General features: G+C 39.2%; 1 protein-coding gene across 9 annotated transcripts in view; it reads left to right on the plus strand.

Moving 5' to 3' along the window:
• ADCY9 (adenylate cyclase 9) overlaps window positions 1–16,021 on the plus strand; it is a 125,050-nt gene that overhangs the window by 2,257 nt on the left and 106,772 nt on the right. The gene's annotated exons all lie outside the window — the stretch shown is intronic.

Consider the following 16,021-nt stretch of genomic DNA (forward strand, 5'->3'; position numbering starts at 1 on the left):
GGTCCTGTTTGTGTTGTGTTGGGGGGGGGGGTAGAAAAAAACAACCCTTTTTCCAGTGTCAGTATCTGGAGGCATATCAGTTGTCTTGGGACACCTTACCATGGGGGCATCTCAGGGCCACTTTTCTCCAGTGAGTCAAATATCACAGATCTGTTCACTGTGACAGTGCTGACCTAGATGCGACCTTCAGAAGGAAGGAGAACTTGAAAAATGTGGACCCTGCCAGTAATTCTGAAATTCTGGGACAGGTCTGATGGATGTAAGGGGATTTGAGCCCTTCAGCAGGCAGACCTTTGAAGCACTTTAAGAAATTGCCTTTGCATTCATTTGGTCGCCCTTAAAGTTCCATCAAAACATTTCTCTATGTCTTTTTCCAGAAATGTACGGAGTAAATCCTTTCTCCTCTCTAGGCCTCACTTTGCTGGGATAAGGAACTGGGCTCAGCCCTGCAGGACTCTTGAGAATGAGAGGGAGTTGCATAATGCCTTTGCCTAGGTCTCTTACCAAAAAATGTTTGCATTTCCACCTCTCATTTAATGGTGCCTCTTACCACGGTGTTTGTCTTACCATATGGACTGCAGCATTTTAGAACATAGAATTTCTCAAGCTACCAGGTGATTGGAAAGTGAGGAAGTGCACCCAGATCAGTGTCTAAATGCCTTTACGCCAGCCCCTCAGATCTGTGTCTGGTCACTTGCCACAGTCTTAAGATCCTTGCTGCTCTTCTTGGTGTTTCACTGGGCTTCTTTTCTTTGTCCTTCTTATTTTCATATAGGACAAAAATCTTTGAGGTCTGGGAGGTGATATGTAAATAAGTGGGACCAAACATAAGGCGTCTAAATAACTAACACATCCCTCTTTTTTTTTTTTTTTTTACACTCCTTAATGTTTTACTGAGTCTTCCACGCCGAGGGGAACATCTATTTTGGAAGTATGTAGAGAAAATAATATTGATCTTTAAAAGCCTCAGTTTGTAAAGCTGTATTGTGTTTTGTGGTGCCCACACATTGCATAACTACACAGTGAAAAGCTCCAGGAAATCAAATCCTCAGAGGGAGAAGTAGCAGCTTAAATCAGAGATGGGAGAAGTTATAGTGTAAATTAGGGATAGTTAAGTAGTTCAGTTTGAGAGCCTGGATAGGCTGTCAGCCTGACATAATCCTATATGCTCAATTAGTATTTTCTTTCTTTCTTTGTGATCATAGTTTCTGGTGTTGTTTACTTATTTTATATCTATCTGGTGAGGGTGCCTTATTCTGCTCCTGATTTTTCTTCATTATATTAATTTTGTTAGTAATTGAAGAATTTATAGATGTAGTAGAAAAATATTTTCACCTGATAATTCCTTTACCTAAAAAGCTTTAGATGCTACGTTGATGAGGTCAGAAACTACACTTTACAGCTCACTGGAGAGAGTGTGCCTCGACTAGTGTCTTTCGCCGGAGGAGGGTAACTGCTCTCGAGTCTGAGGTGCCAGTGGAGTGGGATGCAGATATAATCCCTGCTCAACATTTTGGCCTCTTTAGGATCTGAGTATTGCAGGCTCTGTCCTCAGGGATTGTGGGACAGATTCCAGAGAACATAGCCAGGCTGTGCTACATTAAATTAAGTATGACAATGATAGCAATATTGTAAGTGGTACTTTGAACAGCATATTACTTCAATTTCAAAAATAAAAACAGATGCAATCAGTAAGTATGCCTGGAAGTTGCCAAGTCTCTCACTCTTTGGCAATACCCATTTTTGTTAATTTATGGGGCATTTTATTTTCAATTTAAGATCAAGGATCTCAAAGATGCTGACCAAAATATGCTAGAATGGGTTAATTTTTTTTCCCTATGTAGTGTAAATTTGGTAAATTAACTTTTCCTTTACATTTGTGAACACTGTATATTTATAAGGAAAAGTTTTAGTACTGGCTAGAAGGTAGGAAAGGTGGAAGGCTTAGCTGAACTGGTGATTTTTTTTTTGTATGATATTCTCTCCTTTAAGTTCCCTGAGACCATAATTTTTGCTTTATTTAGCTCATTTTGAAAACCTTTGTAGACAGGACTCCAGTAGTAGAGTAGAGGATGTCTACACAACTTCCTGACCCTTTTAGAAACTGCACAGTTCAATTCTTCTGACATTGTACAAATTTGCTAAATTGAGATGATAGCATAATTTGTAGAAGACCCTTTTCACACCTGGCATAAGGTTACATATAGCAGAATTCTTTCAGCTTGTGTTAGGGTTTGTGGTACATATTTTCTCTATACAATGTTGGACATTAGCCTTTACCTCTCATGCCCTTTTCTGATAATGGAGTTAAAAATACCCAGTAGAGGACTCTGTATAAATGAATGTCTGTAGAGTAAACTGGGGGTTCCAGAACTAGCCTGGCAGTGAAAGAAAGCTACTCATCTGTGACTTTTTTTTTGTAGAAGGGTGGACATTCAGTATTTCTGCACATTCACTCCTCAAAAATTTGTATTGTGCTCTTACGATGCACCTGGCACTATGGATGCACCGATGGAGTAGTGGCAGTTCCTGACCTTGGCAGGCTCACAGTTACAAATACCATAGAGTCAGGGATGTCTTAGGGATGTGCACGTACTTGAGGTGGATATTGAGATGGGGCAATGGTAGATGAAAGAACCTTGGTGCAGTGGGAGTAACAGGGGCAAAGGCCTAGGGTGTGTTTCTTGGTGGGTGGGGCAGTTATAAGTGGTTCATTAGGATATGGGAGGCTGTGCCTCACATGGGAAGGAGTTTGGAATCAATCCTATAGGTGAGGGGGAGCCACTGTTAGGCTTTTAAGCAGGAGGCTTAGGTGATCTGATTTGCAATTTTAGAAAGCTTATTCTTTTCAGTTCTAGTTCAGTCAGGCGGAAGGGTATGAGACTGGAGATTAGTGAACTGTTTCAGTAAATCCCAGAAAGGGGTGTCGACAGCCTGAACCAATGTAACAACAGCAGTGATGGAGGTGATGGGACAGACAGAGCAGCAGTAATATGCACTTGATGGGAATTAGAGCCAGATTTAAACAGATGACTGGAGGAGGCAATGGGAGATGGCATTTCAAGGTTCTGGAACTGACCTGGGGATAGAGGCCTGATAGGTGAGGGGTCTTTGAGGTTTCTTTTGTATGAATGGCGAATGCAGGATCAAGTTGCAGAATATGAATTGGCCAGGAACTCCTGGCTTGTTCATTCATTCACCCAACAAATTATTTTGTGCCGGGCACAGTTATAGGTGCTGGGGATGCAGCAGTGAGCAAAACAGACTAAAATTCCTGCCCACATGGTGCTTTTGTTCTAATAGGGCAGTCAGGCAGTGAACAAATAAGTAGAGAGTTTGTTTTGTGCTAAGTTCTAAGGAGAAAACAGAAAGACAAGGAATATGGGTGTGTCTGAGTGTGAAAGTTTAGGTAGGGTGTCCAGTCACTGAGAGAGAAAATCGAAAGAATTTTCATCATAGGGCTAGGATTTTGAAAATGATCCAAAACTGAGGGGCAATTATTGTTAAAGATGGGGAATAATAGCCTGATTTGAGCAATGGAAGAAGGGTGCTCCCACACCATTGCAATGAACCATTGGGCCCAAAAAGGTATGGCTGTTCCGTTCTGCCTTGGGGCCACAAGCAGAAAAGGTGAGGGGTATTGTCTAGAACTGTTGGTTTTTCCTGTCATAGCTGGATTTTCTTAACTGCTTGGGCCTTCAGTCTGTTGCAGTCTGTTGAAGAATGGGTAGAAAATCTGGCCTCACAGAGATAAACAATTGGAGAATGGAGGAGCATTTTATAGCCTTTTGGATAATTGTGGATATTTTTCTTGGCTGTGGCACCAACACCCGACAAATGGTAGTTTCTTAAAGGCTAGTTGCAATATGCAGTCTGAAATCCTAGAATCATAAAGACAGAAAGTGAAACCTTCAGAAAATGCCCACAGGCATCTTATTTTTACCCTCTTAAATATTAGGAAGATAAAACAAAGGTGCTCAGTCACTCCAAATCCATACCAGCGATCATGTCCTTGTAGAAGGGAATATTCTGTAGCTCTATGTTGTTAGGTGCAGAAATAAAACAAGACTTCCAGCAAGCCAAGCATTTAGGTTTATGGAACAACTGGGGGAAAGATCCGCTGATGTGCATTGGGACATATCACTTACTGGCCACCTCAGTGACCAAGACCATCCCCTTGTGTTAACAGGTGGCACTTAGAAGAGTTCCTATCTAGCCTCCGCATTGGGCCATTCCTCAAACTGATGGTGAGCTGAGGCTCTCTGTGCTTCAGTCTTTGCCAACAGCTGTCCCAAACTGAAGGTCTGGGCTTCCTGGTTCCCTACCAGCTGAGAACTAAGTACCAGTTGTGGGTGCAGTTTGTTTGCTCAGGTGTACCCCTTCTTCACCTGGTTGCTTATAGCTTGTCCCACCCAAGCAGGTAACCCTTGCCAATGTAGTGCTAGCCCAAGTCTGACAGCTCAGTGCCCCCTTTTAAGATAAATTTTATGCTTGCCTGCTTTCTGAGCTGGCTCTCTTGTGCATGTGGACAGAGCCTCTTGGGTAGCAAGTGGCAGAATTAAGATGGAGCAGAAAATTTGGCTTGACAACTGGGATCAGAGATGACAAAGAGCTGCGGAGCCAGTGCTCAGGCAGCCCCTCGTGGTAATTCATTCAGGCTTCGTCAGACCAAATTATATGGCTTCCAGAAAGGAGCACATAGCTGTTAATTCTGAGGGCTAGCTTTTGAGTAGAATTAGCCTTTGGCAAAGGAGGTTAAGGATATGGTTTGCTGAATTGATGGGGGCATGAAGAAGGAAGGAGGGTAATTTTTTCAAGTAGAATTACTGAGAAAGGGAAAAGTGAAAAGGAAATAGATTAAAAAAATTTCAGAGTTCTCTTCTATCAGCCAGCCTGGTTCAAATAATAATTGTGTTTCTACCTACTGGTCATTTTCTCCTGATGTGCTTTGCTGTGGAATAATAATGTGGAAAAAAACCATTGAATTTTCTGTCATATGTGTGCATGTGCCAGATTTTTCCTCTTTCTGTGGGTTGGTGATTTCAATATTGGTATTTCTGTTGGGATTCCTATATTGCAGGAGTGTGACAGTTAATCTAGGGCCCTGCGGGTCTTCTCACCTCCTGGTGGGAGGAAGCTGATGACCTCATCCATGTGGCTCTTGGCATCATTTGAATGACCTTTTATTCCCAACAGGAACTAGCATCCTTGGAGGGAATTTTATAAAGAGGTGAGAGTTTTTGAAACAGGAAGGGCACTGCTGTCGGAGGTCTAGTCTAGCCAGGCTAAGATATTAATGCAGGACTTAGGTGAAGTAACTGAGTATATTACTGTGGCACATACATTTTGTCATTTTAACCATTTTTAAGTGTCAGCTGGATTTCTGAACTGTTTGGGCCTTCAATCTGTTGTAGTATGTTAGCAAATGAATAGAAAATATGGCTTTATAGAGAAAGAGTTGGAGAATGGAAGAACATTTAATAACCTTTTAAAATAATTACAGATATTTTTCTTTGATGTTGCACCAACACCCAACAAATGGTAGTTTCTTAAGGGTTAGTTGCAATATGGAATCTGAAATCTTAATTTTTTTGGTATACAGTTATTAAAACCCCATTGGGTTTTGAGTAAATCTTTATATCCACATGTGATTTTGTAATATCCTGCATTGGTCATTTGGAAAATACTGGTTTCTTGAGTTATGCACATCTTCCAGATGTTGACATAAGCAAAATGTTTGAATACTGGGAAGATGTAACCTCACTGTAGCAGATACAAGTTTTCCACATTCTAGTTTTTACTTGAAAGTTTGAATTTTATCATTGGCCACAAAACTGTCAGTTGTTTTCCTTCAAGTGACAGACTCATTTCGTTCATTTTTCAGGAACTGTCTGCCAAATATACTAGTCTCAATGATCACAGTTTGTCTGTAGGTCAAGTATAAATGATGTCACATCCACAAAAGCAGCAAGGTCTGCTCGCAACCCAAATGGTTCCACAGGTGCTTTTCTTGTCAGCCCTCGTTGGTCAGTATGTGTTCACCAGTTCATCACACAGAATATTAAAAAGACATTCACTCAAGATTGAGATTTAACACAATTTTTCACTTCTATTGCTTCATCAAAGGATGTGCTTAGGTGAAATGGGCTGTTGTTTCCCTTTTGCAAGAGGGTGGTGAAGAAAACTGTGATGGCTGACGCACCACCTTGATTTATAGCAGCTATTCCCATGATTGCATGTGCACCACCCGTGGCAGTGCCAATGCTAAAAAAGGCAAACTGTGTCTTAGTGTTATTAGGAAAATAGTTCTGAGCTCACAGATTCCCTGCAAAGATCTCAGGGACCCGTAAGGGTCTGTGGCCTGCACTTCAAGAAGTGCTTTGTGACGCTGTTAGATAGGAAGATGGAGAGTTTTGTGCATTCCAACCAAACACACATTCTCATGTGTATGTAACGACTCAGACTGGCATTATGATAGACATGTCACATTCGTTGTGGAAGTAGCAAGTGACTTGAGTTCACACATTTATTTATTTATTTTTTAATTTTTAATTTTGGTATCATTAATCTACAGTTACATGAGGAACATTATGTTTACTAGACTCCCCCCATCACCAAGTCCCCCCCACCTACCCCATTACAGTCATTGTCCATCGGCATAGTAAGATGCTGTAGAATCACTACTTGCCTTCTCTGTGTTGTACAGCCCTCCCCATGCCCCCCCCCATGTCTGCTAATAATAATGCCCCCCCCCTTTTTTTCCCCCTTATCCCTCCCTTCCCTCCCATCCTCCCCAGCACATATTTTTTCTCAAAAAAATTATTGTGATTCTGCCAAATCTCTTCGTTGCTGGGTTTTAGGGTTCATCAACTTTGTTCAAAAATTTTTTTTTCAGGGCTCACTTTTTGGCGGTGTAATTTAGTGGTTGGGTGTGTGGAGTTGTTTTCTGATACATTCCATTCAATTTTCAGTTCTTCCACTTCTGAACTGTGGAACTTTGAGCAAGCTTTGTGGAACTTTCTAGTTTCTAGGAATAACAGTACCTCTGTCAGGGGTTGTTGGGAGAATCAAATGAGGTGATAATACAAGTAAAGCACTTAATAACATAGTAACTTCATCACAAAACTGTTCAATAAATAATGACCAACTCTCCTGTCAGGGTGAGTCACGTTCTGTGCTGGACTCAGCGGTGCTCCTTTTTTTCCATACTCTATTTGGTGTACATCTTGTATAATCTGGTACTGAAACCCAGAGCACACCATACACAATGGTTGTGTCAGTTTCTTAAATTAAAAAGGGCAAGTGTCCAAAATACAAAACACAGACTTGCCCTAGTTAAACTGTAGCTGCCAAGTTTGGCAGCTTCTTTACTAAAATACCTCAGGGAGTTCAGGCAGTATTGTTCCTGGGCTGCTTTTGGTCCCCAGAGCTTAGAGGTACCTAAGATGATGTGGCCCTTGATACTTAAGGAATTATGGAAAATCTTCAGCTCTGTGACTCTGGAGATAATGGCTCACATTTGAATTAAAACACTAATTCAGTCTAGTGTATTCTATTGTAAACTTGTATACTTATTCAATAAATATCAAATGATTTTTGCTGTTTATGAGGCCTGGACCCGGGTCTGGAGATAGAGCCCTCTTGGAGCATACAACCTAGCAGGGGAAGTAGGCCTTAATCAAATAATCACCCAAACAAATATGCCCTAAAATTACTTATTGGATTAGAAGTACGGCTGGGAGGTAGGGACACTTAATCTCCATTTTCTAGGTGAGGGAACTGAAGAACAGAGAGGTTAAGTAGCTTGAGATGGTCACACAGCTAGAAAGAGCTGCTAAAGGGTGGCACCAGGATTTAGACCCAAAGACCATATAAGAAAGCACTAGTACCCAATTCATAGAATTGTTGTAAGGATTAAGGGAGAAAATAATGTTAAGTACTTGGAAAAGTACATGACACATACAACTCTCCATAGAGATTAGATTCATTAGCTAGTGTTACTGAATGTGGGGACAGTTTTCTTAGCAGCCGCAACAGCAGAAAAACAACTAGCCCTTTGTTTAGCTCATTCCAGTTCACAGAGCGTTTTCATGTACACCATTATCTCAACCAGTGTGAAATATTAGGATCATGGGAACTGTGTATGTTTAGAAGTTTATCTTTTATTTGCTTGGTTCTTTCCTGTTTGGTACCAGTTTTCAGGTTGAGTTGGTTTCTTAACATCCTCCAAAGTTGAGCACTGATTTTTTTCAAGAATGAATATTAGCTCTTGGATTTTAGCTTTTTGATATATTTCACTCTGTTAAAGGCATTACTGTTTTTTTAAAAATTTTTTATTAAGGTATTGTTGATATACACTCTTATGAAGGTTTCACATGAAAAAACAATGTGGTTACTACATTCACCCATATTATCAAGTCCCCACCCATACCACAATGCAGTCACTGTCCATCAGTGCAGCAAGACAGGCATTACTGTTTTTGATGCTCAGATTGTCACATCTTGGGACCATGCAAGCCCCTTCAACTTGGCCTCTGAGTCCTCTTCGTATAACTCAGTAGTGGATGAGATCTTTCTTAATCATTTATTAACATTTTTAAGGAGTAGAGAAGATTATAGGTATTAAAATCTCATTATTCTGTTTGTCTGATAGGTTTATTCAGAGAGACTGAGCCAGTTTACCCTCTCCTTTTTTGAAATGAAACTATAGTATATGCATGTTTACATGAAGAAATAGCACTGCAGCAGAAATGGTTTGTGCTTCTTCAAGCTCTTTGGAAGCTTTAATTTGAATTCTTGCAATTGACAAATACAGAGCAATGCAGCATTTCTTTCTGTGTATCTTCCCACTAACTCCTGCTGAGGAACAGGTGTTTATGAAAGTTGGTAAAGAGTGATAAAGAACAATAAAATGAAAGAAATCCAAAACCAAAATGTAGATGACCTGTTTGCAGACTGAAGCATGCATGCCCCCAGCCCAGCAAGCCCCATCCCCCAGGACAGCTGTGGGAGGTTCAAGAAGGTCCAACTCCAGGTGTTCCCTTCATAGGAACATTGTTCTGAATAGCATTTCCTGGAATGACTGCCCTGCCACTCTCCTGTCCATCTTGTATAATGTGTATTTATTTGACCCATTTTGTTTATGATCTGCCTCCACCCCACTAGACTGTGTCCTGAGAGCAAGAATTTTTGCATGTGTTATGTACTGCTGTTTTCTATATTCCTGGCCTGGGAACATAGCCTGCCATATAGTAGAGGCTGAGTAATCGTTGTTGAGTGAATGAATGAATGAAAGAATGAGTATTCCTACTTGTGCTTTACATGCAAAGCTTTGTGCTTTGTGTGCAAAACCACACCTCAGACATTTACAGAGAACAGATCAGGAGGTAGAGAAAAGGCAACGACCGATTTTCTAGGAATGGTTAAGTAATTTATTAAGTGTAGGCAATAGAAAGGGCTTTGAAAGGACCCAGAAAGGCAGAGGGAGCCGCAAATGCACCTGCCCGGGAATGGGAAATGGTCTGTGGACAGCCTCAGGGCCCAGGGCTCCAAGGCCCAGCTGGTAAGGCTGCTGGGTAGGGCAGCCAGGCTGAAGAGCAGGGACTCAGGTGACTGAAAACCAAGTGTTTATGTAGGGCTCAAGAAATGAGGGGTTGAGTGGCTTAGTTTAGGCAATCATTTTTAAGCTTTTTAAAATGGAGATTTCACAAGTGTGTTTGTCTGTAATAATACTGTAGTTCCTCATAATTCTTATTTGATTATCATCTATGCACATAAAAAACCAGCATACCCTTTTTTGGGCAAAGCTCCAGGATAGTCTTTGTGCATAATTTCCAGGATTTTTATGTAATGCTATTAAATTCTGTTTTTTCTAATTTTTCTTTTCCTTCCAAAGAAAAATGTGCTACTAAAAGAGCTTTTGAATAATTTATATTCGTGTTTGAATTGTTTGGGAAATATTAACTTTGGTTTTTTAACCATCTAGTTTGTCGAGAGGAAGAAAACCCACATGCGTGTGATTTATTTTCTTGTGTCTGGATATTAAAATACAATAAACTATTAAGGCTTTGACATTTTAAGTAAAAGGGTCTATTGTACATTGGTTTAGTTTTCCCCTGTTAAGTGTTAATATTCAAAGTGTGGATTACATTGCATTCTGTAACTTCATAAACAAGTTTTCTTCTCCATGAGAAAAATGCTTCTTGTGGTCATTATTGTTAATTTTTGTTTTGTGAACAAGCTCTCTAAAATCTGACGGGGGCAAGGGTGAGGATGTTTCTGGAAGGAAAGCCCTTTCATAGAATTATTTGTAAAAATGAATTTGCTCAGTAGATTAGCTTTCCTTCTTGAGATGTTTTCTCTACTAACTAAACACTTTTGGGAAAACAGTTTAATCTCTCTGGTTCCCAGTTCCCTTGTATTGGTAAAATATAAAGTTTGAACTAGATGTACTTTAAATTCCCCACATTCTCTAAGAACAGCCATGCTTCTCATATGATTGGGAAATAGCATGGATTCTTAATAAGAAGAAGTGGTTTCTTCTTTGTTCGTTTGTTTAAACTATGAACCCTGATTTAGACAAATTTAGTGTATGGTAACTCAGATATACAGAACCACTAAATTGCAGGGCATGTGTGAGAATCTTCACTTTCTAAAGGATTCTTTACTTCCTTTAAATATAATTAAATAAGATCAGTTATAGAAGATAATTTACATGTGTGTTTTTTTGGATCACATTTGTTATATAAAGCAGTGTATCATTAGAGGAACCCTATTTGATTTTAAAGTTTGAGAAATACGTCTGAAATGGCTTGGAAAAAATGTGAAGTAATTACATTTTTTAGAAAGTGTGCTTTAATTCCTGTTTGAACATTGTTTTAGAGACAGCTTGGAAATTTAGTTGCCAATAAAATTAATTTCACTGTGTTGGCAAGTTTTTTTCCTCTAGTAGAACATTACAAATATTGGATTAACAATGTTCTTACTGATTATTCCATTAATAAAAGACTAAAAGACTCACTTGCTCCTGATGGTGCATTCCTGGATCTGCCAACTGTGTTTTTAGTGTGTCAGGGTTCTATATATTTACTATGTGCCTGTGTGACTCTAGTAGTCCAAAACTTAATGTACCCGGGAAGTGTCTATGTAGATTAAATCCCATAATTAGAAATTAGAGGTCGCCAGTGATAAAAAGAAACCCTTGGATTTAATTATAAAGGATTTATAAAAGATTTTGAATAGTTTTCTTATCCTTATGAACAGCAGAGCAGCTCAGGGAAAGTAATATAACATTTGCTGCAATTTGTCTTTTGGCTGGTGAAACAAAGTAGAAAAGGAAAAACATTCTACTTTGTTCTGAAAGGCAGTGTTGTCCCTGGGTACATAGGTCATCCAACCTGAGAGAATTTCCCCTCAGCAAAGACCCAACTTGTGAAACTGTAGCTTCCCTTAGAGAAAGTGTTATTCATAGCCCTTTGGAGTCATGTTTTCTATAGACTGAAGTGACTGACTCAGTGTGTAAGTAACTGCTGAAGGTTAAAAACTTCTAGAACTCCTGTGCAAACAAATTTCAAAGGACTTTTCTTATCTCTAACACATTTCACAGTGAATTTCTCAGCTGGAATAACTTAATTAACTGTGTGTTCTTTCTGGCTCCTGAAAGAACTTTTGATTATGAACCATTTCAGGGCTGATGACTCTAAGATACAACTTTGACTCTGCCATTTGAAGTTCACAAGGAAATGTTTGCTTTCATAGCTGTAGTCATGATGTTGCTTTATTTAGTGGCTATTGAATTTCCAATTCCATATACTCCCCTGGTGGTGTTCCAGTTTGCACTAAGGTTTCTGTTTCTTGCAACAGCATTGTTTATGGTATGTGGAACTTCCCCGAACAAGGAATATGAACAAGGTTCTTAAAAGTGGATGATTTTAAGCTTTTCTTTTCTTTTTTTTATTAACAGCTTTTGTGAGATATAATTCATACACCATATAATTCACTCATTTAAAGTATGTAATTCACTGATTTTAGTGTACTCACAGATATGTGCAACTATCAGCACAATCACTTTTAGAACATTTTTATCACCCTAAAAAGAAAGGTTACACTCATTAGCACTTCCTCCCAATTTTCCCTTTTCCCCAGCAGCCACTAATATAATTTCTGTCTCTATGGATTTGTCTATTCTGGACATTTCATATGAATGGAATCATACAATATGCAGTCTTTTGCGTCGGCTTCTTTCAGTTAGCATATCGCTTTCACAGCTCATCCACGTTTTAGCTCATGTCAGTACTCATCCCTTTTTATGGCCACATGATATTCCATTGTGTATGGACCCCAGTTGATTTATCTATTCATCAGTTAATGGAAAAGCTATTCTTTTTTGAAATCAGTGGCTGAACTGATTATTTGAAAATAAGTTGGAATGATAAAAAATCTTTTGTTACTTAATAATGTACTTTGATTAAAATTTAGGTATTTCATTTTCACTAGTGTTTAGAAATTTTCCTGAGAGTTGTGATTAAATGAGATTTAATACTGAATTGTAATTTAATGTAAATGTTCCACATAATCAAGTTTAGTTTTTTTAAAACAGCTATCCTCTTTTTTAACCGTGATCCAGCTGATTAAATATTAAATTCTCACATCCTTTCTCTTTCTTCTATCCAGTTCCCTCATAGACAGCTTTAGGGGTAGCATATGACTGAATATAAAACCAGCCTCATTTGGTATGTTGTTAGATATAAATACCAATTATAGAAAGTCTTTCTGGCTAGTCAAGTTTTCTGAATAGCTAAGGATTTTCCCTTTCAGTCAATCAGATATTTTCCTCTTCTAACCAGATTAAACATTTGGTTTTACAGTTCTGAGATGGATAAAACACTTCTGTACCTTCATGAAAATGAACTATGTCAAATAAAATTTCCTTGGTGACTCAGTTATTTTTATTACCCGTTGCTTGCTCTTACTAATATAGCAATTTCCCTATATAAATGGGAATTTTTGCTTTAAATCAACCAGGATTGCTGTTCATCCAGTTCTTGTGTTTTAAATAATTTTTTGTTGTGCTCTTGCTATCAGCTCCTGTGGCCATTAGTGTGCTTCCTATAAATAGCTTCGCTCCTGGTTTTCTCCTTATCCCATAAAAAACCCAAGTGATCAAGCTCATCAACCTTGCAGATATAATTTGATTAAAAGGACTACGAATTCAGTCCTAGTGTAATTTTTTGGTAGTCAGCTATATTCTGAATAAGTTGCTAGGTAGTGAGTTCAGATGAGTAAGATGTTATTACAGTTATTTTTAGTATATTTTTCAAAGGGAGGAGAAAGGGAAATTTGAATCAAATTTGCATCTTAGTAAACAGAGCATGTTTTCCACAAGACCAAAGTAGATTTCTTTGAGTATGTAGAAATAGAAAATGGGAACTGTAGATTAGATTTTATAACTAATGATGATTTAACAGTTAACTCTGTAACTAGTTATAAATCTAAAATGTGAATGTTAAATTAGGGAAGTATTGATTGTCATTGAAATTTCTTTGCAGACTTCCCCAAGGAACATCTGGTAAGAGTAACAATATAGAAACTGTGTGTTCTAATACTCTGTGGTTTAAGCTGAAGGTGTGGGTGGATTTTCATTCCCCAAATTTAGTAGTTTGGCATCTGTAGTGTTAGTTTGTTGTTGCTTGTTGTTTGTTTTAGGAAGGTTTGTTCTTCCTGAAGGGCCTGGCTAGGTGCCAGACTGACTAGTGCATGCCTGGGTGGTTCATGTTACATAATCTGCTCTGCCCCTCATGCTGCAGGATACATTGGTATGTCTGCCAAGTCTAAGGTATCTACTGCTTTCCAGTTTAGTAGGGCTGTTCTCTCATTAGATTAAAAATTAAATAGATTCACATCTTGGGAGTATAGGTTGTCAAAGTCTTAATTTTAAATGTAATTAATATGTAGTTACTTAGTAAATAGCAGTGTGAGTGTTGGTTTTCTGTTGGGAAAAGTTGCCTAACCTAAAGGGTTTTGGTTAGGATTAAATGAAATAATGCACCCAACAGAACCTGACATATGGTAGGCATTTAGCAAATGCTGGTTTTTCAATCTGTTCCCTTTTCCTAAAACCTGTTTCTTTTGTTTTTGTTTTTAACAGGGGAAAAAACCAAAGTTTAATTGCATATGTATAGGGAAGCCATAGACATGGTTCCCCTCTAAAACCGGTTTTCATCAGCACTGAGACCCATGGAATGGGTGGTAATCTATGAGCAGCTATGAGGAAGCAGGGCCCAGTGGGAGCATGAGCTCTGCGATGCTGAAACCTCCTGCTTGGCTTGTGCTAGCAGCAGGAAGCTCGGTGAGCCCCACTGTGACTCCAGGAAGGAGTCAGATGCAGGCATCCCTACCATCCAGACCGAGCTCACATTTTCATCTTTGGTCCTCACCTGCCCTTTGTGTGTGCTTCCTCCAGCTCTGATCTCAGCCTCCCCAAGGCCATGAGCATGAAGCACAGTGTGCTTGCAGCAGGGGAGACCGTAAGAAATAGGTAAGCAAGAAGCTGGACACAGCTTCCCACAGTGATGGGACTGTGCAGAAGAATAAAGCAGGGTGAATACATAGACACTGATTTTGTGATTTTATATCCGATAGACAAGAGGGCCACTGATCTCTCTGAATAGATGTTAATTAATATTACAACTGATTCAAGACCGTGAGTGCAACACTTGAATTCCCTCTTGCCCCCTTCATAGATAAAGAAAATATATTTTCACTTGTCAAGTGCTCAGTTCACACTTCTCTACAGGGAATCACTGAGCTCTCTTCCACTGCCTCGGCTCGGGGTTGACATTTCTTTGTAAGATTGTCATGAAAAATCCTTGGGCAGGGACTTTATCTAAATCTAACTTGCCCGAACTCTAAACTGCAGGCCTGGTGGAGCTCTCCTGATCGCTTTCATAAACGTTCTCTGACACCGGCCCTCTGACGTCAGGCTTCTTGTGCCGTATCTAGAACTTGCTGAGGGCTCATAGTACGCCACTTTCCTCCCTGGCCATTACCCTACAGTTTTCTGATGCAGTATTCACTTTTTAAAAACTGACGTGAAAATCACTAACATAAAATTAACTGTTTTTAAAGTTAGCAATTCGGCGGCCTTTACTACATTCTCAGTGTTGGGCGACCATCACCTCTAATTCCAAAATACTTCCTCACCCCAAAAGAAAGCCCCATGTTTGTTAAGCAGTCGCTCTTCATCCTTTCCTGCTCCCTGCACCTGACCCTACCGATCTACTCTCTTTCCCTCGCATTTGCCTGTGCTGGATATTTCATGTGAAATCACAAAATACGTGATGTTTCATGTCTGGCTTTCACCAAGCATGTTTTTAAGGTTCATCCATGTTGTAGTATCTATTGGTGCTTCATTCCTTTTTATAGCTATGTCATAGTCTGCTGTATGGATAGGCCACATTTTGTTTTCCCTTCATCTGTTGATGGACATGTGGGCTGTTGTGAATAGGGCTGCTGTGAACCTTCATGTGTAAGGGTTTTTTTTTTTTGAGGATGTGGTTTCAGCTCTTTTGGATATATGCCTGTGAGTGGAATTGCTGGGTCATATGGTATCTTTAGGTTTATCTTTTTTGATAAACCTCTGCCACTTTTTAAAAAGAGAAACTTACAAGAAGCAGCCTGTAAAAAGTCACATCTGGCAGTCAGATGTTTCAGGAAACATCTTCCTAGTAGAATGTCAGTCTGGTAATAGGTGATGCTGTGACTTACATATTGGGATTGAAATAATGACTTTGTTTACTGTAGATTGGAATGGTGTTGTGAGTAGGATAAAGTTATAATGTAGATATAGCATGTTTAGAGACCTTTTCTTTTTGATAAACATATGGTTTTGGCTGTCCCCTTCAGGCTGGCATAGGATTTGGCAACTTTGGAATCGTGTGTTAGATAAACAATCGGTATCTAAGGCAAGCTTTAAAAAAAGTACTGTTTAAATATTGACCAAAAAAAAAAAAAGCCTAGAACA

The sequence above is a fragment of the Manis javanica genome, chromosome 10 (genome assembly GCF_040802235.1).
Source record: "Manis javanica isolate MJ-LG chromosome 10, MJ_LKY, whole genome shotgun sequence".
Classification (NCBI taxonomy): Eukaryota; Metazoa; Chordata; class Mammalia; order Pholidota; family Manidae; genus Manis; species Manis javanica.